The 24,949-nt window shown below is 34.9% G+C and overlaps 1 pseudogene; it reads left to right on the top strand.

The window, feature by feature from the left end:
• Window positions 1-17,703: 17,703 nt before the first annotated feature.
• LOC131160962 (bark storage protein A-like) lies at window positions 17,704-20,786 on the top strand (annotated as a pseudogene).
• Window positions 20,787-24,949: the final 4,163 nt, after the last annotated feature.

The raw sequence follows: 24,949 nt of genomic DNA, 5'->3' as shown, positions 1-24,949 counted from the left end.
GATCCAACTGGTTCGGGAAAGAACTGGTCCAAGAAGGGCCGAACAGTTTTAGGCTCGGTCAAGGCCATGTCAACACGTGGTGCTTATAGGGTGCGCAAGTTAGCGCATGTTTTAGTGTGTTTATGGAATGTGTGAAAAATATGTGTGCAATGTGTGTTGCATGCATGCTTAGAATTTTTGGTACATGCATGGGTTTGTGATTGTGTGTGCATGGGTACGTGTACACGTGCATGGGCGTGAGTGCGTGGTGTGTGTTTTTTATTTGTGTGTAATAGTGTGTGTGTAGATGGGTGTGTCAGTGTGTGTGCACTGTGCAGGTGGGTGTGTTAGTGGTGTATGTTAGTGCCCTGTATGTAGGTGTGTATAGATGTATGATGATGGGTGCAAATGGAGAGGGGAAAGATGGTTGGAGTCTTTGAGGCAATAGGTCGAACAGGTGGAAGGTGATTTACAAAATCAAAGAAAATGTCTTCTACGGTTCTACCTCATCAAAGTTAAGCCTCCCTTGTACATATGATCAATGATCCACATCCAAACTACTGTGCAATTCTCAACACAAACCTAAACGCCTTTTAAGCACCTACCGTTCCCAAATTCTCGAGCTGAATCTCTCTCGTGGAGACCGTGAGACGGCGGCATTACAGAGAAACCATTTGGCTGTAAAAACATTCTAACACATGGGAGTGGTTTGGGAAAGGAATGGATGGCTTTGGGAAAGGCATGGATGGCTCCAAGGTACCAATGCTGCTGATTGTTGGATTCGCTACTTGTGGCCATGGTTGGGGTTTGAGAAAAACGTGAATGGAAGTAGGAGAGGGAGAGAGCTATCAATGGAGAATAAAGGACGAAGAGGGTGGAGGATGGCTTCGTAGAGTGTGATGGCCGGAGATGGGAGTCTTTGTTGGGTTATTTCCTTCCATGTGGAGGAAAGCCCAAGTGGGCTTTATTAAAAGACCAAAGCCCAGCCCTTTTAGTGTGAAAAACCTAAAGGAGGTTGTAAAAAGAGAGAAGAGAAGAAAGGAGCCGTCACTTCTCAAAAGAAAGAAAGAAAAACGTGGTTTTTTCTCATGCTGCTCAGATTTCATTAAGACTCCGATCCCGCTTCGTCCGTGGTCCGATTGAGCTAAAATTTGGGGGAGAGGTTCACGACTCAAGGAGCTACAATCTGAACGGTGAAGATCGTATTTGGAGCTCGGGAGTTGTGGTTTTTACCCGTGAACAGTAACTACAAATTTGGTGTATTCTCTTTAATTCTCTTTGTATTTGTCAAGATTGTAGATATCTTGATGAGAGATTTTTGAATCCTCTAATTACGATTAGAGAAGACTTTATGTACCCATTATCTGATTGATAGTGGAGATTTTAACTGGATTAGGTCCCATGGTTTTTCTTCCTCACACCGGGGAAGTTTTCCACGTAAAAACTGCTGGTATTCTTGTGACTTGGTGTGATTGATTATTTCTCTTATTATTTCCAGCACGTATAAAAGTAGAGATACACTATATTTGCTTGCATATAGGGAGAAGAATTATTCCGCTGTGGTTGTTTATTGATATCTCTCCCAACAGTCTTGGAAGAGGAGGTTCTTAACGCCGTGAAGGAGAGAAGAGAGATCATCAAGCACGTGTGTGCAGGGGATAACGGAGACTCCCCACAACGGCCGTGTGTGCTCCCAATGGCCGTCTGTGTACTGGGTGAGGCGACGTTTTAGATCCGAGATTCTGGGTAGCCGAGAAATGGCTACAGTTGCCGCATATGATGGGGCTCAGGCCGTGAGAAGTTGAAAGGGAGAGTGGGGGGTGCTTGGTTGGTGCATCGGTGAGCAGAGAGTGAGGGTGGAGGATTGGAGACTGCTGCCTAATTACTCAACTGAAGCACGTCGTCAGTTCTACTCTATTTTTGGAGCTTAAACCGAACACTTGCTGAAGGTCACTAACTCCAATTAACAAATCAAAACAGTAATGAACTGAAACAAGCAATCGATGCTGCACAGGCCAGATTAACCAAACATAGGAGTATAAATTCACGCACATCTTATCTACTCCCTGCTTCAGCTACGAAAGCTTTCAAAAGCCAACATAAACCATTCACTCGATCTCCAACTTCAGTCACGATGATCACCACATCCAATCATAGATATCAAATAAACTCTACCAAAATCTACACAAACAAAATTGGATACCTACCTCCCCATCGGCAACGCTGATAGCTTTGAATATCTGCAATAGAATCGCTCCCAGTCATGGATTTTTTTTTTGTAAAACATGACGGCGATAACCAATAACATGACCGTTGCATTTTCCTGCAGCAGTTGAATTCTCGTCGGCCAGAATCTTTATATCTCCGACCTCCGATCGCTAGCGGCTTTGTATTGGTCTGCTTGAAACTTAGGGATTCGATGGCGGAGAAAATGACGAAACTGCTTTGGTGGATTGGTTGTGTTCACCTGGTTCGGTTTACCGACACTGAGACCTCGTTGGAGCTTGCGCGAGGTAGTTGTTGGACAAAGGAAGGGCTGAAGAACTGTCTGCGAGAGAGAGACGACAGGGATGGCGGTCAGAGGGAGCGTGAGAATGGGAGGGACAGTGAGACTCAGTTGGGATGGTGGCACCATGGAGAATCTGCGAGAGAAACTGGAGAGTAATGGATGGTGGTCGGCGATGGCGATGAGGAAGTGAGGTGAAGAAGATATGGGAGATGCCGAGGGTGGAGAGAGAGGAAGGATAGAGAGAGCATGAAGATGAGATGCCGAGGGAGAGGCTGGTTTGCGAGGGTGGATTGGAGACGATGGTGAGAAGGCTACGAACCTCACGGCCGAGGGGCTATGGTGGAGTGCTGCCGGTGTTTGAGGAGAGAGCCGCCGGAGATGGATGGTGGTGCGACTGGGGAGGACGAGACAGCGGAGCTGAGTTGTATGAGGGATGGTGGTTTATGGTGACGGTGGTGCGGTGAGAATGGTAGCAGCAGAGGGAGGTCTGTGTATGGATTGGCTGTGAGGATTACGATGGGGATCGAATGGTAGCCGGATTTAATGGAAGGATGGAGAGTGTGAGCTGGTGTGTGAGTTTGAAGGAAAATCGTGAGGGAGAGGGAGTGGTTGTACGTGTGGCCGTGAGGGTGATGGAGAGAAACGAGAGGATGAACAGTGGTCGTGCTCCTTCGGCTGGTTGCTGCTATTGCTGTATTTGGCTACTGTGAACAAGAGGCCATGGTGCTGTGCTCGAACAGAGGAGGGAGCTGCTGTGCTCATGAGATGGAAGGGCTGTGGTTGGTGTGCTGTGTGCGTGAGATGGAAGGGCTACGGTTAGTGTGGCCGAGATGATGAAGAGCAGCAGCGGTGGGGATGGTTGCCGGCGAACAGAGAGAGATGAGATGGAGATGTGGGAGAGAATGAGGGGGAGAGCAGGAGAGTGCGAGAGAATGAAATAAAGGGAGAGCAAAGGTGGTGAATGAATAGTGACTAAAAAAATATCCCCCCTTCCCCAAATCTGCGCCGGGACTCTCTTTATAGGGAGTCTGCAGTTCGTGCCAAAAATTAGGTCCAAATTCCAATAGAAGAATCATTTCCCCATACGCACGCGGCTCTATTTGGGAAAGAAATTATCCCTCTCACACGTACTTCCCTTTTTATTTATTTTTTATATTTATTATTTTTTGTTGTCCCATTTTGTTTTCCACAAATGAAAAACTCAATTTTAATAATACTTGATTCTCGGAAATTGGAAGGACCCGGACTTGGAAAGACGACTCGATAAAAATGTTCAAAAAGAAGTTCAATTTTAAAAATTAAACGGCTCGACTCCAAAAGAATTTGAAAATTTACAAAAACTCAATTTAAAAATTAAAATGCTCAAATTGAAAGATTCAATTTTAAAACCAAAAGAGACTTATTTTTGAAAATATCGGGACTCGATCTTAAAACAGGACTCCAATTTAAAATAAAATAGGACTCGATTTGAAAACTCGATACTTAATTAAAAATACCGGGACTCAATTTAACACATACCCTGACTTAGTAAAAAGCACCAGGCTCAATTAAATGTATCGGGACTCAATTAAAAACATCGGAACTGGATTTAAAACATCAGGACTCATTGAAAATAGGGTCCTCCAATTTTCGGGATTCGAAATCAACTTTTATTACACCTGGTCTTCTCGAAAATGGCCTGATTAAAATTGGGGTGTCAACAATTACTATAAATATTTTTTTTATAAAAAAAGTAATAAGAAATTCATGTTAGGGTGGGAGTGGGATATGAATGTATGTTGTTGCTTTCACTGACAAGATGACAACACTAGGGATGGTCATATGCTCCACTTAGGCACGTGCACTAATCAAGTGTACTATGAATTCTGTTGACCTTATAGGTCATTCCTAGTTTTGATAATGATAAATACTCTTTGTATTTGATGGTTTTTAAGTTTGTGTGTAGGTTCTTATTGGCAAGTTCATATTTGATGGAATGTGAAAACTTGAAACCTAAAGACCCTGAAGATTAGTTGATGTTGTAATTTATATTATCATTCAATTTGGGTTTGTAATAGTAAATAGGAAAAAAGTCCGTAATATTTAATGCACGTAGGAACTACAAGTTGAAGACCTTAGAAAGACCTTAAGGAGCACCCTTCGGTCGATCGATGCAGAATTTTTGAGACTATCTCAAAATGGCCTTAGAAAAGACCCTAGGTTTTGCACAATCACTTTATATGAGGGAAAATTAAGTATGCAAAATTTGGATCTTAATTGAAAATCATGAGAAAGGTCGGGTGACCGAACCATGGCGTGTAAAACACCTCGGGTGACTGAATAAGTCAACATGTTGACATTGTGTTCGGGCACCCGAACCACGTTTGAGCTTATCTCCCTCGAGCACCCGAACCTGTGTCAGAACACTATTCAACTACCTGGACGCCCGAACGATCATGTTCAAAAAGGGCTCGGACGACCGAATTGGTCAGTTTGGTTAGCTGAACTTGGCTTCGGGCACCCGAACCTCGGACATTTGGCTATTGACTTTGGTTCAGCCACCTGAGCAAAATTTCGGGCACTCGAACCTTTTAAAATGATTTTCTGGCTAAGTCTGTTCGGGCGATCGAACTTAAGTTCAACCACCCGAATCCTCTCGAGTTGATTAATATTTTAACCGAGATTAAAGGGTTAAATAAGGTTAATTTTGCTAAACTTTTTTTAAACAAGTTTAAGAATGCCCTATGTGTCCCCCAACGGTTATAATTTTGCCATTCTCTATATATACGGGCTCATTTTCAAAATTAAAGTGAGATTAGCAATATAATTAGTGAAAAATCCTCTTAATCTAAAAAAGCCTATTTTTGCCTATTCCACTTCAAATACTCTCATATATTCATTCCCTTGATGCATCTTAACATTGTGAGATTTTACAAATTGTGCTAGTGCTTATTAGGTATTGCTAATACTCCTATTGTCTTGCTTAAATATTTGATATTGATTTTGGGGAGTTTAGCATAGTTTATCCTACAAATTTTTATTGATAAAATCTTGTGTTGGGATAAACTCATAAGCTTAAGGATCTTTACATTGTCATTGCAAGATTCCTATAGTTTTATTTTTGTGTGCAAAATATTTTACAAAACTAGATTTCAAACAACTATTGTGCTAGATACATTTGAGAAAATTCTTTTTGAGTTTGTTTGAATATCATTGCTAGTATCTTTGAAACACTAATCTGATACAAAGATTTAATATGCTTTGTTTTCAAAGATTAGCTTGTTAGAACACTCTGCACATATTTGAGGTTATACATCCTTGAGTGTTGATTGCACACGTAGAGCATCGAGCTTTTAGTTCTTACATCATTGAGGTGCATTGATTATATTGTACATAACGGTACATATCTTCTTGTACAAGAAGCGTTTATTTGTATAAAAATTTTATATTGATTGTATTTTAGGCGTGGGTCTGAAGAGGGAGACTAGCCCTGTTGAATAGTCCCGGATTATCTTAGATCCGGTTAGGAAAGTTAGGTGCGCCATCCTGATAAGGCGTGTTTGTTGAGGTCAGCCCCGTTAATTGACCTAGTTGTAAACGGTGCTGCTCCACCCGTTAAGTGAGCCGTAGTGGAATTCTCGTGCTGGTGTAGCCAAGGCGAGGACGTAGGCACAGTTGGCCAAACCCCGATTACATATCTAGTGTTGATTTTATTTTCCGCAATTTACTTTCTGCACCTGTATGTTTATGTTTATCGTTTAAATTTTTGATTAGGATTGTGAATATATAGAAAGACCCTAGGTTTGTGAAATACTGTTTGGTAGTTTAGTTGAACCTAGGGGATTAATTTTTAAATGCCCAATTCACCCCCCCCCCCCCCTCTTGCAAATACACCAAGGCTAACAAATTCTATCTTAGACCCTTTAAAGCTCCCTTTCATGTTCAATTATAGTGGGGGAAAAAAAAGATAATTAAAAGTATAGACACACATAGACATAGACATATGAACACATAGATATTGACCTCTTATGAAATTTCACAATAAAAAAAGTACAGATCTTTATTCAAATTTCAAAAATCTTATTGACCTCTCTGATATTTAATTTTTTGAACACTTATACCATTTGAAAAGTTCGTCTTTTGTCAAATAATATAAAGAGAAGTTAGTGTCTTTTTTGATTAATTTCAGGGAAGATCTGTGAAAATTTTGAAATCTTAAAGGATGCTATTGGAAATTTTGAAACCTTAAAGAAAGTTTGTGTCTTTTTCTCTAACTCAGGAGAGATCATTGTCTTTCGCCCTGTCTATATACGTGTTGTGTGTGTGTGAATTGTAAGTCTAACAAACAAATCACTGTTTTTAATAGTGACACTATGTTTGGGAGTGTGAATTTTGGATCTTAAATTTGAATTTGTGTAGATTTAGATAAAATTTAATATGATTTTGTGTAACATTTTGTCTAAATTGCACAGATCTAAATTTAAAATCCCTCCCAAACATTTTGTGTAACATGTTGATTAAGAATTAGTGATGATCGCTTCTTGTAATTGATAGTAGAGATGAACACACACTAGCTGTTGAGCTTGCATTCTGTCTATGTGTTGCAAATATATCTACTATTAATTAAACACACCCGTTTTTCATTATCCTTATTTTTCAATTATTTTTGGAATAAAGTTCTTTCAATACCCTTCATATCTTACACATTTTTTTTTTAATAGATAATAAGGTTAAATCTGTAATGCATTTCACTTATTAATGAATACTAGGTTTAAGAAGAGAGAAAAACACTTAATAACCTTTAAAAGTGGACAAAATAGAAGTCAAATAGATTTTTTTTTAACTAGGAGGGTAGATCGTTTATCATGCGAGGTTGTAAAGTTATTCCAGGTGAAAGCCTAACCACACAACATAGAATCTTAGTATTAGATATATGTATTAAAAAATGGAAGAAAATTGATAAAATAAACCAATGTAGGAGAACTAGATGGTGGAACCTAAAAGGAGAAAATATAATAATTTAAAGATAAAATGATCAAGGATGGGGATTGGACTATAGATGATGGAATAGATACAAATACTCTTTGGAATAGACTAGCTAGCTCTATCAAAAAGATAGCAAAAGAGATTTTAGGTGAATCAAAGGGAAGATTCTCGAATAGTAAACATAGTTGGTGGTGGGATAAAGATGTACAAAAAATCATAAAGACAAAAAGAATTTGGTATAAAATATGGCAAAAATGCAGAAACATAGATAACTTTGAAAAATATAAGGAGACAAGAAAAGATGCAAAAAGGGTCGTTAGTGAAGCTAAATATAGATATTTTAATAGTTTGTATGATAGATTACGCACAAAAGAAGGGGAAAAAATATATTTAAACTTGCTAAAACTAGAAAAAGGAAGAGCAAGGACTTAGGAAATGTAAAATGCATAAAAAGTGAGGATAATATTGTCTTGGTTAAGGACGAAGATATTAAAGAAAGATGGCAAAGTTACTTTAGTAAGTTGTTTGACAAAAACCAAATGGAAATCTTAAACTTAGAATTGTCAAATGAGCAAAAGACTAAAAATATAAGATTTATTCACAAAATTAGAGTTAATAAAGTTAAGTTTGCACTAAAAAAGATGAAAAATGGGCAAGCTATGGGACCAAATAACATCCTAATTGAAGTTTGTAAATGCTTGGGTGATAACGAAATTATATGGTTAAATAATTTATTTAATATAATTGTAAAAACTAAGAAAATGCTAGATGAATGGAGGAAAAGTACTTTAATAACTATATACAAAAATAAAGGAGATATTCAAAATTGTAATAACTATCATGGAATTAAACTTATGAGTCATACGATGAAACTATGAGAACGGGTAGTTGAGCAAAGATTAAGGATAGAAATGAAGATTTCAAAAAATCAATTTGGTTTTATGCCCGAGAGATCTACCACAGAAGCTATTTATCTTTTTAGAAGATTAATGGAAAAGTTTAGGGAAAAGAAGAGGGACTTGCATATGATATTTATTGACCTTGAGAAAGCATATGATAGGATACTTAGGGAAGTTCTATGATGAGTTTTAGAAAAAAAAAGAAAAAGAAGGGTGTATGTTGTAGGTATACTGATGTCATTAAGAATATGTATGATGAAGTAATGATTAGTGTAAAGACTATAGACGGAGAAACTAGAGAATTTCTAATCACCATAGGTGTACATTAAGGATCTACTTTGAGTCCTTATTTTTTTGGTTTAGTAATGGACCAATTGACTAGGAGTATTCAAAAGGAGGTTCCATAGTGTATGTTGTTTGCAGATGATATTGTATTAATTGAAAAAGCTAGGGACGGAGTAGAGGCTGACTTAGAATTATGGAGAGAAGCTTTAGAATCTAAAGGCTTTAGGATAAGTAGAAATAAAACATGATATATGAAATACAATTTTATTAATGATAGGAGGAATATTGAAGACAAAGTTAAACTTGATGATGAAGAATTAAATAGCACTTGTAGATTTTCATACCTTGGATTTATTATGCAAGCTAAAGGAAAAATTGAAGATGATGTAATGCATAGAGTTAAAGTAGGTTGGGTAAAATGGAGAAGTGCTTCAAGTGTGCTATGTGATCGTAGAATACCCTTAAAATTGAAATGGATGTTTTATAGGACAGCTATATAACCAGCTATGCTATATGGATCGGAATGTCGGGCGACGAAGAAACATAATATCCAAAAAGTGAAAGTTGCCGAGATGAGAATGCTTAGATGGATGAGTGGTATAACATTGAAAGATAAATTAAGGAATGAACATATTCGTGGTACGTTAGGTATTGTTGGCCTGGTAGTATGTCTAGAGGGGGGGTGAATAGACTTTCTTCCGTGATGTGCTTACTTTCTACGAACACAGAAATCTTACCAAGAGCAAGTGCATAAAATTGTCGTGTAAAAGGAAATGTAGAAAATCACGATATTTACGTGTAAGAGAGAAGAAAAGCTTAACACATTGATATTTACGTGGTTTGGCACCCCGCCTACATCCATGCCTTGAGACCAACTCAAGAATTCCCAAAATCCACTAAAATCCTCCTTCGGGCGGAGAAGCCAATGCACACCAGCTCACAAAGAGCTTCAACAAGTTGCTCACTTAGAGACACCCAAAAACAGCTCACAAAGAGCCCTTGTTTACAAAAAGGTAGATGAAGATTAAATGTAACTTGAATACTCCCTTGGGGTAGTTAAACCAATAAAATCCTTAGTCAATATCCTATGTAAATAGAGTAAATGCAAGACTAAGAGTAGCAAGAAGAGGGCAAGTGAGTTTGTGAGTAAACCCTAGAGATGACAACACCAATGAATGATCTTCTTACAATATGATTTCTCTAGGTGGGAAGTAAATGCTATTTACTCCTATTTATACATTAAATGGGCGAGTGCAACGCTGGAGAGCCGTTGGGCATTTATGAATGTAAGACAAAATTCCAAAATAACTGTTAGCAGCATTTAATGTTTGCTGCTGCCCGATGTTCGTCGACGAAGCCCTGTGTTTGTTGACGAGCTCTTCAGTAACTTTGTTGACGAAACCTTGTGTTTGTTGACGAGTTACTGGTTCTGAATTTTAGGTACCTTTCGGTATGTTTTCATCGACGAGAACCTGTGTTCGTTGTCGAGTCCTTCATGTAATTAGTCGACGATGCCCTTTGTTCGTCGACGAGTTGTGGCTCTGAATTCAGATGCCCCTCGGTATCTTTTCGTCGACGAGAACCCTGTGTTCATCGACGAAGTTTGTGCTAAACTCCTCTTTCTTAAATTTTGTCCTTTTAAGTTTCTAAGAAGGTTCTTGTCTATTTGGGGGTTTGTTTATACACTTTTAAATGACTTTACTAGTATTTTGTTGTGTGTGTGTGATACGCCCCTTTCTTGCTCTTAGTATTGAGTTTCACTCTATGTACAAGATATTTACAAGATGATATCTCTCTTATTTTACACACTCATTTTTTCAGATGACTTTGTACATTTGTTGTATTATTCATGAATGCTTTGAGAGACTTGTGCTTCTGGTCATGACATGAGTTGCTTTGACTGTTTGTTGGTTCAGATGCCATTCTGTATACCTGAAACATATAGAGAAATGTTAGTGACCTTAAGAGCAGCTAATGGGTTGATAACATCAAAACATAGTAGGAATGAAAGACCTTTAACTATTTGGTCTAATAGGTATAGCTCCTATAAAAGATAAGATAAGGGAGGGACGACTCATATGGTATGAACACTTGCAACGTAGGCCACATAGTGCACCTGTGAGGAAGAAAGACTTAGTTACTATGGGGGGTGGTAGAAGGGGTAGGAGTAGACCAAAAATAACTTGGGAGGAGATAGCGAATAAGGATTTAATATCCTTGAATCTATCAAAAGAAATGGTCCATGATCACATAAATTGGCGGAAAAGGATTCATGTAACCGACCCGATTTAGTGGGACTAGGGCTTGGTTTTGTTGTTATTTGTAAACTCAAAACTTTTTATAGTTTCACATTCCAATATGTCAAGAAAAATGTGCATCTTTTTCAAAACTTCAAGAAAATTCTTTTGTTTTAGACTTTTTAAAACTTACATTTAAATTATCATAATTAGTATGTCCCTATAAATACATATTAGTCAAAAAGTAACGAAGTACGCGCATTGCATGTGTACGTGATTAGTTACGTATTGTGTAGTCTCATGAATTTAAATTAACGTTTTTTTTTTTTTGTAATTATGGGTAATTTTAAAGGGTTACAAATATTATCGAATAATTTTAAATATGGGTAAGTATATGCATGATATTTTAAATAGTTAATTCAAAATTATCTATTTACCCTATTTCTGAGTTTTTAATATATATATATATATATTGTTGCTTCCAAAAATTGAATGACTCGCGTGGATCAATCTTCGACTGCAACCACCTGTAAGAATTTAAATAAGAATAGGTTGGAGGACTTGGGGTGTACTTCGGTGGATCATTCCAATGCATAAGTCAAGAATTGAGGGAGTTCTAGATTGCAACAGTAAGAAAGAATGGGTGAGATTGAGATACTTACCTCCTCCCACGGTGCCCCTAGTAGTATGCCCTTATTTAATTCAATATTTATGGGTGCAATATTTTGCTTATGGGGGTCATGGATTAATTTAGGGGCATTTATGTTAGGGAAGAATGGTGGTTTCTTGACTATGACCTCCCATTAATATACGTATTAATTTTGGCCATATGAGTTGCCCCTCCTTTTACTCTCAAATAAAAGAAATTTAGCTAAAAAATGCAAGAACATTTTGAGTCACCTACGATTTTGGCTTAATTTAAGCAGTCTTCTGTGTTTTTTAACTCGCAACCTTTTTTTTTTCCTCTCGCAGCTCAATTTGAGCCATTTTGAAGGATTTCGTCTCCATTAAAGCCATATAGGAGTGTTTGCCTTGTCAAGGTTCAATTCAGATGGTCTGGAACCTTGAGTCTGTATTGCGCTCTAAGCAAGTTTTAGGAGGCCAGTTTTGAGGGGAGATGGCTCGATCCAAGCCAATAAAAAGGAGAAGATGGCCTAATCCAAGCTGATTTCAAGTGTTCGGCCTAATCAGAGCCGATGTTAGGGGGAGGATGGCCCATTTTGAGCGGATTTAAAGAATTTGGTTCAATCCGAGCCAATGTGAGGGAAGATGGCTCATTCCGATCTGATTATAGGCATTTGAATCAATCCAAGCCAATGTTAGGGGAACGCTGGCTCATTCCAAGCAGATTTCAAACATTCGGCTCAATCCAAGCCAGTGTAAGGGAAGATGACTCATTCGGAGCCAATTACAGGCATTTGGTTCAAACCGAGCTGATGTTAGGGGGAGGATGACTTATTATGAGTCGAAGTAAGGGAAAATGGCTCATTCTAAGCTGATTATAGACATTTGGCTTGATTTGAGCTGATAGCGGGATGATGGTTTGGTCCAAGCCGGTTTCAAGTGTTCATCTTAGTTCGAGTTGGGAGGACTGATGAATAGCCTGATTTGAGTCAGTTTCGGTGGCTCAATTTGAGCAGGTGTCAAGGATTCAACTCAATTAGAGTAATTTAGTGGTCTTTGACTCTCTTCGAGCAGATTTTGACCTTTATGGCTTTTTCCAAGCCAATCATTCAAGGCAATTTTTATCTACCGAATAGCTTTCATTGATCATTTTTTTATAAGATAGTTTCTTACCGAGCAAGTGTTTTTATCTACTGAGTGGATTTTGTTAGGTGTTAACTTTTGCTAAGCAGGTAATTTCATGATGCTTTTGAGTTGTGCTTTGTTAGGTAAGTGAGATGTGCTCGCTCTTGGGTTGCCTCTTGAGCAGTGCTCATCAGCAGGGCATGTCTTCAAGCCTCATGAGTGGTGCTCATCAGTTGGGTTTGTCTTTGGACTTCCCGAGCAATGCTTGTGAGTTGGACCATTCCTGACGAGCCATGCTCACTCTTGAGTTGTATAATGAGTAGTGATCACCAATTGGGCATGTCTTCGAGCCTCATGAGCGGTGCTCATTAGTTGGGTCGTTCCTGGTGAGTTGTCCTCACTCTTGGGTTGCCCTTACTCTAAAGTAGCATTGAAAAAGTGATGCATGAACTCATTTAGTGTCCCCTTCTCCCCTTGGACAAGGCCCGTCAAATGGGATGAAGTTTTTTCCATTTTCCTACTGCTGACAAAATGTCCTGTAAACTGCTGGTCCATCTTAGAAAAAGGACCCAATGGAGGTACACTTTAGAATTTGATAGAATGTCCTAGCATTCCCCTTTAGATCTAGAGTTTCTGTAAATGCTTGGCACATGATTGTGTTAGGCACGCCTTGTAATTGCATCAATACTCTAAAGGTGTCAAGGTGGTCTAAAGGATATGATAGCCCATCATACCCTTCAATGTTTGGCATCTTGAACTTACTTGGCAAAGGAATCTTCATTACCTTTTTAGCAAAAGGAGGATCTGAAGATTTGGTGGATGATTCCCTTATGGAGGGATTATTGCGCACCTCTTTCACCAATTTTTCTAGTTGGTCAATTTTCCTAAAGTTTTCCTCCAACTCCTAGAACCACTGCTCATAAATGCATACACTGTTTGCATCTTGTACTTTTTTTAGCTGGGTTTGATACCTTTACAACAACTTCTCGTGGATTCATTGCCTTCCCATTGGATGTTGCTTCTATTCAGGTAGCCTTTGGAGCATGTTCCATATGATCCTTTCTCTGGTGTAGTATTATAGTGAATATGTCTTCCACCCTCCTTTGGAAAGCTAGAAATTCACTTAATGTACACTTGGTAATGAATTGTTTGCTTAAATAGAATGAATTGATTAGGGTGATTGGTCTCCAACAATGGGTTCTAATTTAGAGTTATGTGATCTAGGCATGGTCAAAGATGAAAAACCTCCCAATTCTCACAAATGACGCCAATTGTTGCTACCAAAAATTGAATGACTCATGTGGATCAATCTTTGACCGCGACCACCTATATGAATTCAAACAAGAACAATTTGGAGGGCTCGGGGTGTACTCTGAGGGATCACTCTGATACTTAAGTCAGGAATTAAGGGAGGTCTAGATTGTAACAGTAAGAAAAAATGGGTCAGATTGAGATACTTACCTCCTCCCTGGGTGACCTTTTTATAGTAGTGGCGGTATGCCCTTATTTAATTCTGTATTTATAAATATATTATTTTTCTTATGGGGATTACTAATTAATTAGGGGCATTTATGCTAGGAAATAATGGTGATTTCTTGATTGTGACCTCCTATTACCTATTAATTTTGGCTATATATATGAATGTTGATATATTTCTTTTCAAAATTCTATGGAAAATGTAAAATATATTTGTATTCGACTGAATTATACATATTCTTAATAATTTTGGATTCAAACTCGAGTTATATGTTTTGAAACTCAATCTTGTGAAAGGTTTTAAGCCTAATAAAAATTCCATATAAAGGGCCTAAGCCATTAGGTCGGCCTTGTTTTATTTATTTGTTTTATTATTATTTTATTTTAAAAAAACCCAATGGCATCATGACAATTAAAATTGACCTTCAGGGATAATCTTCTTTTCAATGATATTACCAAGAGCCCATAATACGGATTCAATTGCTTGGTCAAATTAGGATTATTGATTTAGGGGTTATGATTATTTCATTTCATCATTGCCATTCAATTTATGAGGAATATATCAATATAAATATTTATATTAGGATTAGAGTTATAGTCAATTATTATCGTAGGTTAGGACTAATGGATCCCATGCGATAGGAATATTTTTGATAAATCTTTTCGGTATCTTTATAACTCTTATCTCTAATTATATTAATACTGTACATTATTTAACTAGAAATAAGTATACTCACTTGAAAGCAAACATTGACATTAGAATCACGACCCAACGCTCCCTGTTTTTTTTTTTTTTCTTGGATATTATACCGGATTAAATTAATGAATTGAAAAACTCAAGGATTGATGGGTTTATATTTTTCAAACTATGCTTAATAAATACCTTTAAACCATGGTTCTATTTTGTTTAGACTATGATTCCATAAAAAATTTCTTTTCCAATTTTAGAGTTCTCAACAACTTATCTTGCATTTCAAAAATCCCGTATTTGGAATTTTGACTTAGAATAAATATAATATTAAAAAAATTATATTAGTTTTATTTAACTACATGTTTGGTACATAATAATGTAATAAAATCGGAGAGAATAGAATCAAATTTATCATTTGATTTTATCATGCACGATATTCAAAATTTCAGTTTATTTCAATCTAAAAATCAAAGATGATGTAAAATTATACAAATTTAACTCTGTGACTTGAAATTTATGCCGTAAAAATGATTTTTAAAGTTTGAATGAAAAATAATGGCAAAGTGATGCAACAAAAATAGTAGAACTGTTGGGGGTTCATAAATTTCTGAGCATGGTGGATGGGTTGGGTACCCAAAAGTGTTGGCTCCCAAGTATCCATTTGAATGGAGCTTATTGGGCCTATGAGGTGCTGTAAGTCCATAAAATTTAAGGCCCAAATAAAATGTGAACATGCTCAAAGTGACAGGACTAAAAAAAGAATTGGGCCGGCCCATAACTACAAGTTAATTAGATTTAAGCTGTTTTGACCCAAGCAATTTTATTTTATTTTTCAAGTTTCACTAACTTCAGGAAATCACATGTCTTGGAATATTCTATTTGCAGTTATAATATTGTTCTGATGTAAATTTGGATCACACAAGAAAGAAGAAGAAAAAGATTGAAATGTTTTATGAGCATAATGATTCTTAGATATTCTTAATTAATGCCTAAAACATAAAGATTTTTGAAATAAATCAAATGTTGATATGAGGAATTATAAATTAGCAATTTTTAAAATTTTTAAGGCCATGTTTGGAACTCAGAAAATATTAGAGAAGAGAAAGGAAAATATCAAGGAATCTACATTTTTATATTTGGTTAACAAGGAAATGAGAATGAAAAAAAAAAAAAAATACTAAACTTATAAACAAAAATTTGATTTTTACATATCATTGATATTTAGTTTTTCTTAATTTTTAGTCATATTAAAATAAACTTTCATTTTTGATACTATTTTATATAGAAAAAAAATACAAGAAAAAACAAGTTTCCTCCTTATTTCCTTTCCCCAAACAAAGTCCTTGATCCAAATAGACCCTAATGGTTCGTTTGAATTACAATTTTATTTAGAAAAAACTTTAAAAAAAAATAAAAAAAAAAAAAATAAACTCATTTTGGGTTCTTTTTTTCTTGCTCTATCCTATCCTTTTTTTTTTTTTTTACTAAAAGAGGGCGGCACCTCCATTTATTTATTAATATACCCTCACTTTTGACGAAGTAATACCGTGGTTACAAGTTAAAACAAATTAACTAAAATTAGGACAAACAAAATTTAACATAACTAACAAAGGAGATAAAAATATAAAAACTACCAAAATTAAAACGAAATACACCAAACAAAACTCTAGAATTGAACTAACGACGAACGGAAACGAAACCCTACCTATCCATCCGAAAGATACCTTTTAGATAATGTGGTAGAAGGTGTTGTTCTTTATAACTTACATTGTTTACTATTTCTCATTCTTTAGTAAGAAAATCAACCGCACTATTACCTTCCCTATATTGATGTATCACCATGACATTCACTCATTCTAACTCTACCACAAGCTCCTCCCAAAATTCTCAAAGATATCACAAAGTACATTTACCTGTTCGAAACCAATCAATTACAATTCGCGAGTCATTTTCAATAATTACATTAACATAATGCAAACGTTTATATAAACGAATTCCTTCCCTGATTGCTTTTAATTCCGCACTATTATTCCTACCATTGCCAAAATAACTTGAAAAAATCGCTTTTACCATGCCGTGACAATTCCGAATAATTCATCCACCTCCTGAAGTATCCGAATTGCCCTTACAACTTCCATCACAATTAAGTTTTATTCACCCGACTGGAGGTTTAACTTACGAAATAATTTTTCTAGACCTGTTGCAAACTCCCTGATGCTTAATTTGAAACTCATTTAAAATCTTAATGTCTGACTTCTTCAATTTTTGTAAAGAATTAGTGCTCTCAGCAATAAAACTAATCAAGAATTGAGCACTTTTTTACATCTGATCTGCACTTGGATAAACTCTTTCCATTCTCGCTTTACATCTTCGATTCTAGAAGCACCACGTAATCAAACATGGAATTAGTCCGATTAAAATACCTTTAATAGACGATTTTTGAGCATAATGGAACCAATTTTCCATTTTGTTTTTCCGATGCCATATCTCAAGAAAGTCAGGGCTTTCTCAAATGTAATCATACTATTCCTTAAATACACATAAATTACCAAAATGCTCATAACTTTTTTGTAATTTTATTACTATATTGCAAGGAAAACAAGTAAAATATAAAATGGGGCCAATTTATTTTAATTTTTTTAAAAAATAATTGTTTCCTACTCTCCAACTAAACAAACTTTAATATTTTTGAGACTTTTACTTACACCTAAATTTCTTTTAAGTTTTGACCTAATTCCTTAATTTGCAACTTTTTCTAATGCCTTTTAGCAATTCATACATTGCTTTCCCACAATCTTTTTTTTTCGCCATTTTAGAAATTAGGTTACATAAAAAAATTCAAGTTTTCCATTCAATAATTAACATTTAATGTTAAAATCTACACAATGTTTATTGAAAAAATAGTTATGTCACAATCAACACGTGATAATAGACATGATTTAATAGAAGACAATAGAAGTGAATCAAAAAATAAAAATGTGTTCGAGGATAAACTCAGGTGATAAGGAGGTTCATCAAATGGACTTGGATGAATGTGAAATTTAGGATTCAAATCCTACTGCTTGCGACGCATATTCTCGATTTACCCTGTTGGCTGAGGGTATGACTGGCATAGGCATGTAATTAGTCTGTCCTGAAAGCCTAGTGTATAAAAAAAACAAAAAACAAAAGCAAAAGCAATTATTGAGGCAAATGTGCAATTGGTCCGACCATTATATCACATCACAAGAAAAGTCATATGGCAGATATAACATATGCCTAAATTAATTCCCACTAGCTATCCCCACCGACCGCACCACCATGCCTCCGACTTCTCCGGAAGAGTAATTCTCTGCCGTCCGATCACCTAATGATCATGATCTGCCGGCCGTGGGTGGAGCGGCGGCGCTTCTCAGAAGTGGTGTTGGTGGTGCTGTTAATGATGGTGAAGGGGTCGGAGGGGCTGAGGCACAAGCACCCAATGCGTGGGGTGGCGGATAGAGTGAACCACGAGGCAGGGCCATTCTTTGGGCTGGTCATGGCTTGCCCTACTGAAGAATTTGTGCTCCAAGACTCTGCTCTCTTCGTCCCCAACTCTTTCCTTCCTTGGGTTCACATAGCTGGTCTCTCTCTCTCTCTCTCTCTCTCTCTCTCTCATATGGGTTTAATCAATGTGGGCCGTCCAATTAATGGATAATGTTCTTATCTTATATCTTATAGGGAGGAGATTCAACATTGGGAAGATTAAGGGTGTAGATGTCATTTATGTTATGACAGGGTAGCAGACGGTCCACTTCCTTTTTCTTTTCTTCATTTCCTTCTACTGTTCTTGTTGTGAATAAGCTCATTGCTATGCTAACTTGGGGTGTATTCGAACTGATTTGACACACTGAAGATACTGAAATTTACCTTAAGAATATTGAACGTGAAACTTCAGTTAAACTAAATTGATTTCAGAACTATTAAATTCCAACTTAACTTCATCTGATTACAAACAAATTAAGCAACGAAGAAAATCTGTCATTTAATTTTTTTTGGAAATTTTGGATAATTCTAGAAAAAACGAGAGGAACAAAGCAACTATATGCATCTGTCATGTAGTTTGGAAATTTAGGACAAGTCCATGGAGTTGTTTGCGAAATTGTACCACCATTATGCAGACAATGAATGGGTTATTGATTTGTGAATAGCTTTTTAAAAAATATTAATTTACTAATTTTCTCATTGGTTGAGAATTTAATTTTTATCTTAAACTTAAAGAAGAGGGAGGACATTTTAGGAACAATTAGAATAAATGTAAATTAAAACAATCTCAATCCTCAATTTTCTTTCTTGTAATGGCACAATGATACCGTGGCTTGAATCAACATACCAAGCAGACTACTCTTATGAATATGAGAAACAATTCAAACAATTTTTAGAAATTGAAAGCAGACTACAATTTTTATCCTTTGTTGTTTTCGAAGTCAAGCTAAAACATAAGCACATATAATGAATATCAGAGTTTATAGTTTATTATTAATACTTCGCTGTGAATTGACTCTACTATGTATCTACTGTACTCAGCTAAATGCAGGGATTACAGTGCAAATCCTGCTTGACACATTTGATATACGAGGAGCGGTTCACTATGGAATAGCTGGAAGCACTAATGACTCATTGTACATTGGGGATGTGAGTGTGCCAAAGCAAGTTGCCTACACAGCTTCATGGAAATGGATGGTCAGAAACTGAGCCATACACAATTGCATTTTGAACTGAAATTTTCAATCAGATTGATATGATCTTCTTTAATTTAGTTTCAAAAGAAACCCAATGCCTTTCTTGAATCATACAGCAGCATGATACCAAAATTTTTATCTGTGTTTGAACAAATATGTTTAGGAATTCAAGTCAGAGAAAGTGCAGTAAACCAGCACCTTAAGAGATTTTGTAGCCATAACCACCTTTCCCAACAACGGGAGATATCTCTTTTTGGCCAAACTAGAGGTTCACCCCCTCGCACAGCTTACTCCACTTGACACACCCAATGAAGGAAGCTTTCTGGCTTCCCGTCGAGCCAAAATGGTTCGGTATTGCTACTCGGCTTCAGGTTTTTCCCATCCCAATGCAGATGACGATGTTTCTGTCTTTCATGTTGATTAAAGGCTAAGACTTTTTACAGGATTTGGAGCTGACAAAAACCAACAAACCACAATAGAACCTCAATGAGACCCCTTGCCTGCCCAACACACCAAGAGATTCAATGTTTCTTTGTGCTGAGAAGTTCTACTATTAAATGCAGATGTATTAAAAACTCCTCGACAATCGTCAGCATACAGAGACGCATAACTTCTTTTCAAAGAATTCCTGGTTTCCACTGTGGATGAATGATTCTGTCATTGTAATGATGGTGAGTAACTACACACCATGAACAAGGTTGTGCTTTTTGTAAGGGCAATTTTCCAATTCCTTTGTGCTTGGGAATTGAAGAGGATTGTTGACTAATTACTGTAATTGTTGGTGGTGTTGGTGTCCTTGCAGACATGTATTTCAAATGGGGTGCCTTGCATTGTGTTTCGGGGCATATCGGATATGGCGGGGGAAGGGGAGAAATTGTCATCAAGCAGCCTACGGTCTTTGGCGGCTGCTAATACCCTCAGTGTTGCTCTTGAGTTTATTGGACTAATTACTCAGGAAGGCACAACTTATGACTTCTGAAACAACAAATCCCACATTGCCTTTGTTCATGTTCTTTGTTGAGTGCAAATGGTACAAATTTTGAGCCAAGAGCTTTAATTTGGAGAACTTGAGGAGAATAATCCAAGCTAATCGAAAACCTGCACAATAAAATGGCGCAAGAGATCGAGACCGCTCGGTCCCCCCCGCCCGAAGTTGGTCCTTCAATGTTGCCAGAAAGTAAGTTAGGTGTTTGGAGTATCAGTAATTAGAGGCGTCATTAGTGTCTTCTTTGGGCATGTCCCCAATCCAAGATAATTGGCCATTTTTAAGTTATTGTATAAGTGTGGACTACTTATGGAATGTGTAGAGCATGGCTCCTTCGTTGGTCCTGTTTGACACTTATCTGTTTTCTGTTTTTGTATTTGTTTTTTTTTTTTTTTTTTTTTTTTGTTTCTTTGTGTGGGTTATCGGAATAGGTGATTATCATTTTTTTGTATTTCTTTAAGTGTATGTGTGGGTGCATTTGTTTTTTGTTTGAACGAAAATCAAACTAAAACAAAAAAAAATGGGGGGGGAAAAAAGGGTGGGGGTCTCTTCCATAATGAATTAGTTTTGTTTAGTATATTGTGATAATATTTAGTCACTTTTTCTTATTGGGAATTTTTTAGTTGACTTTGTCGTCCTTTTCTTAGGTCAACGACTTACAATCAAATCACATTTATTTTGGTTTTTTTCCGTGAATTGTCAATCTTAACACCTTGTCTTACCTCTTAATTGTTCTTATAAATATTTCTTTCCTTTTAATGTTTTATATTTTCTGTTTGTTAGAATTTTATTTAGTATTTTAGTTTATTTTATTTTTTACATTATTATTTTTTGCTTTTCTTATTTCTGTTTTTTTTTTTTCCGGGTTTATTTCTTTTTTTTCCTGTTAATTCTTTCTTTTCCTTTTTTTCTCTTTTATCTCCCCCGTTTTCCATCCTCCATTTTTTTCTCTTCTCTGTTTCCATATTCTTCGTCATTCTTTGGCTCTTTTTTATTTTTTTTTCTCTCCTTCTTTTTTGGCTGTATTTTTTTTTTTTTGGTATCCCCCTTCTTTTGTTTGATATCCCTCTTTCTTTTTTGTCCTCTCCATTGACTTCTTCTTCTTTCATATTTTAAATTGTCTATTAGTACGTGTTCTTTTCTTTTATTCTAGCTTGTTTTTTTTTATCATTTGTTTTATGTATTGTGCAGAAGCATTTCAAGTTTGGGCACATCTAATTTGATATGATTTTGTGGTTAATTAGTTGTATCGAATTTTGCCGTTAAATACTTTCTTTTTTTTCTACCTTTGTGTTTCATCGTTTTTATTGTCCATTTTTTACTTTTTTTTACTTTTTTATTCTTAGTGACTTGTTATTCAAAACCTTTGTTCATCATAATATATTTTTCCACTTATTTAGTGATTTCCGATAACCTTTTTGTTTGGTTTTTTTTTTTATATCTTTGGTTCATTCTTTATATAGTTTTTTTGTGGAGTTTTATTGTTTTTAGTGAAGTTGTTTTTTTTAATTATTACTTGTCGTACTTTTATATTACTTATTTCATCTTTCTTTTAGTTTAGTTGATATTCTTTTATGTTTAATTATTTCGTATTTGTTTCACTACTTTTTTCGCTCTTTTCTCAATCTTTATTCCTCTTTCTCTTCTCTTTTCTTTTTTTAATTTTTTTTCTCTTCTCTTCTTTTCGTTTATCTTTTTTTTTTTGGTATATTTTTTAGTACAAAGATTGATTGATTATTATTTTCATAACCTTTTATTTTTACTTTTTGTTTTGGTGAAATTTTTTAATGAAGTTTTTTTATTTTTTTTTACTTATTTTTTTTTTTGTTTTTTTTACTTTATTTTTTTTTTTTTTTTTTATGGTGTTTTTTTTAAATTTTTTGGTTTTTTTTTTTTTTTTTTTTCGCTTATGCCTATCCACTCCTTTTTTCTCCCATTTTGTAGTATGCAAAGAAGTTCTTCTTTAAAGTTCTAAAAAAGACTTTACCAACAAGTGGATTACAAACTATTTATTGCAATGTAACTCTATTTTGTTGCTCATGTAATTTTTTCTTTTACTTTGTTATTTTTTGTTTGCTTTTTTGTTCTTTTTTTTTATGTTATGGTTCTGATTTTTTATTTTAATTATGTCATGACATGTAGTCAGTTTCAACATGTACATTGGACATAGCTATGAATGTACCTTATTAATGGAACGATATTTGTATTGTTAGTTAGTATGGTTAGATTTTTATCTCTGACTATGCTCTTTTTTTTTTTTAAGCATGTATTTGAGGCCTTTGCAAGTACTGAATTTCCTAGATAAAACATATCAGTAATTTTATGTTACATTCTTAGTTTTTTTCTACTTTTTTTTTTTTTTTTCTTCTTTGTGTTTTTTTCTTTTACTATTACTTCTTTTTGTTCTCTTCTTTTTCAATTTCTTATGGGAATAATCGATTTCACAATCTTTTTTTATGTAATATTGTATTGCGGCATTTGTTATCCTTTAGTATTGGGACTTTTTCGCTTTTTTTCAATATTGGGATTACCTTTTACCATCGTTCCATTTTTTGCCATTATCGGTAAGGTGACTTAACTCTTTTTTTGTCAATAAATTTTTATCATATCCCTTTTAGTTTGAACTCTCTTATGTGACTCTTCTTTCCTTTGTTTTTTTTTTTTCTCTTTACGTTTGTTTTTTTTTTTTTGCCTTTTCTCTTTTATACTTTTCTTTTCACCTATTTTGAAAGAAATGATGAAAAACATAAAATAGACTATCTATAGCTCTTTTAAGGTATGTCAAAAGTGAATTAGCTCTTTAATTTTAGTGAAGAAGATGGTAAGATACAAGTTGATCTTTTTTTTTAGATAATGAAGTAACTATGCATTCATTTTACTGTAAGTTTTTATGGTTTTTTGTTGAAATATCTTCTTTAAAAGAATACTAAACTTTAAGTTTGCTTTTAGAAATTGTTTTAATATTATAGGGTTTTTTCATTAAATCTTTGTATAAAAGTTGGAACAACTTCTTTTCACTATATGTTCCCCTACTTCCCTCACCTTTTTTTCCGATTTTGTCTATATATTATTTGTAATGAAATTTTGAACTACTTTTTTTTTGTTAATAATTGTTTATTCCACAACTTAATTAAGATTTCTAAATAAGAACAATATGTAAAAGGCAATGAAATGCCAACCTTTATTCCTTATATATTACCCCCTTTTTTTTGTTTTATTATTTTTATGACTTTCCAAGTTCGTTTTATTTTCCGATATATTGCACTCATAGTTTGACTCTTTAAGAGGTCGCTTGCTTTTTTATGACTTTTGGGACGATGATGAAGAATCAAATGTCTCCTTCATTCTAAATCATGTTATAATGATTATAGTGATAATTCATATAATGAATCAATTATTGATGATATTTTTATGTCATGTCGTATAAAGATATTATTCAGAAGTGATTATTAAGGTTTTCATTTTTTTTTTTTATAGATTCTTCAGTTATAAAGTTAACCTATAACATTATTTTATTTATTTTTCGTTTATTTTTGAAAAATAAAGTTCAATTTGTGAATGTGTGTAATGCAAGAATATTTTATAATCTTTTTCTTTATAACTTAGAACTTAGAGATTTTTAATCAATCTCATCAAACTTTTTCTAGTGGATATCAAAAAAAAAAAGATTTATATTATTTCTTAACTTTAGTGAAATAGATCTTTACTCCAAAATGTCCTCAAATACCTAATATATACGCTGTATTTAAAATTGTGTTTAGATAAATATCTTTCTATACTTAGAAATTCATGTTTGATCTTTAGAGAAAAATGAGGTATCAATTTTGTTCCTTCACATATCTTTTTTATCATTTTTTAATTTTCACTAGTGAAAAAAGAACTTTGATTTAGAATTGATTTTTTGTGTTGCATCTTAATTAGTTGTTTTTTTGATAAAGAAGGCATAAGGGTTTTAATGGATATTTGAATATTATACTAATGGAAATAACAACCTTCTTTGGGGCGCCCTGACTGTCTGCGAGGGGGTGCGCTCCTCTCAGTGGGTGGAAAGGCACTACCAGGCGAGGACAGGTTACAGACTATCCTCTTTATGAAAGTCTCTCTTTACAAATGATCTTTTTTATGTCTCTAGGCTATCCTTTTTCTTCTTTATTTTATTTATTGCTTTAGTTATCTCACATCTTACCTTGTTTTTTCTACATAATAAGAAGAAATTGACTATTATCCATTAAGTTTCAATGTCCATTTTGATAAAAGATGGAAAGATGTTGAAAAGTTAGGTTATCCAGTTTGGATTGAATTAGTAATAATCAACTTTGTTTCTTCTATTTAACCATTTTTTTTGTTTTTTTTTTCTGTTGACCTCTTTTTTTTTTTTTCAATGACTATGTGGTAACCTAGATAAAAAATTCCATGGTCAATATAACTAAGGACTTCAAAGATCTTATAGGATTAGTTTTTTAATGACTCTTTT

Source organism: Malania oleifera, chromosome 7 (assembly GCF_029873635.1).
Source record: "Malania oleifera isolate guangnan ecotype guangnan chromosome 7, ASM2987363v1, whole genome shotgun sequence".
Classification (NCBI taxonomy): Eukaryota; Viridiplantae; Streptophyta; class Magnoliopsida; order Santalales; family Ximeniaceae; genus Malania; species Malania oleifera.
The sequence above is the reverse complement of the archived record's forward strand: the minus strand, read 5'-3'. Positions and strand labels throughout refer to the sequence as shown.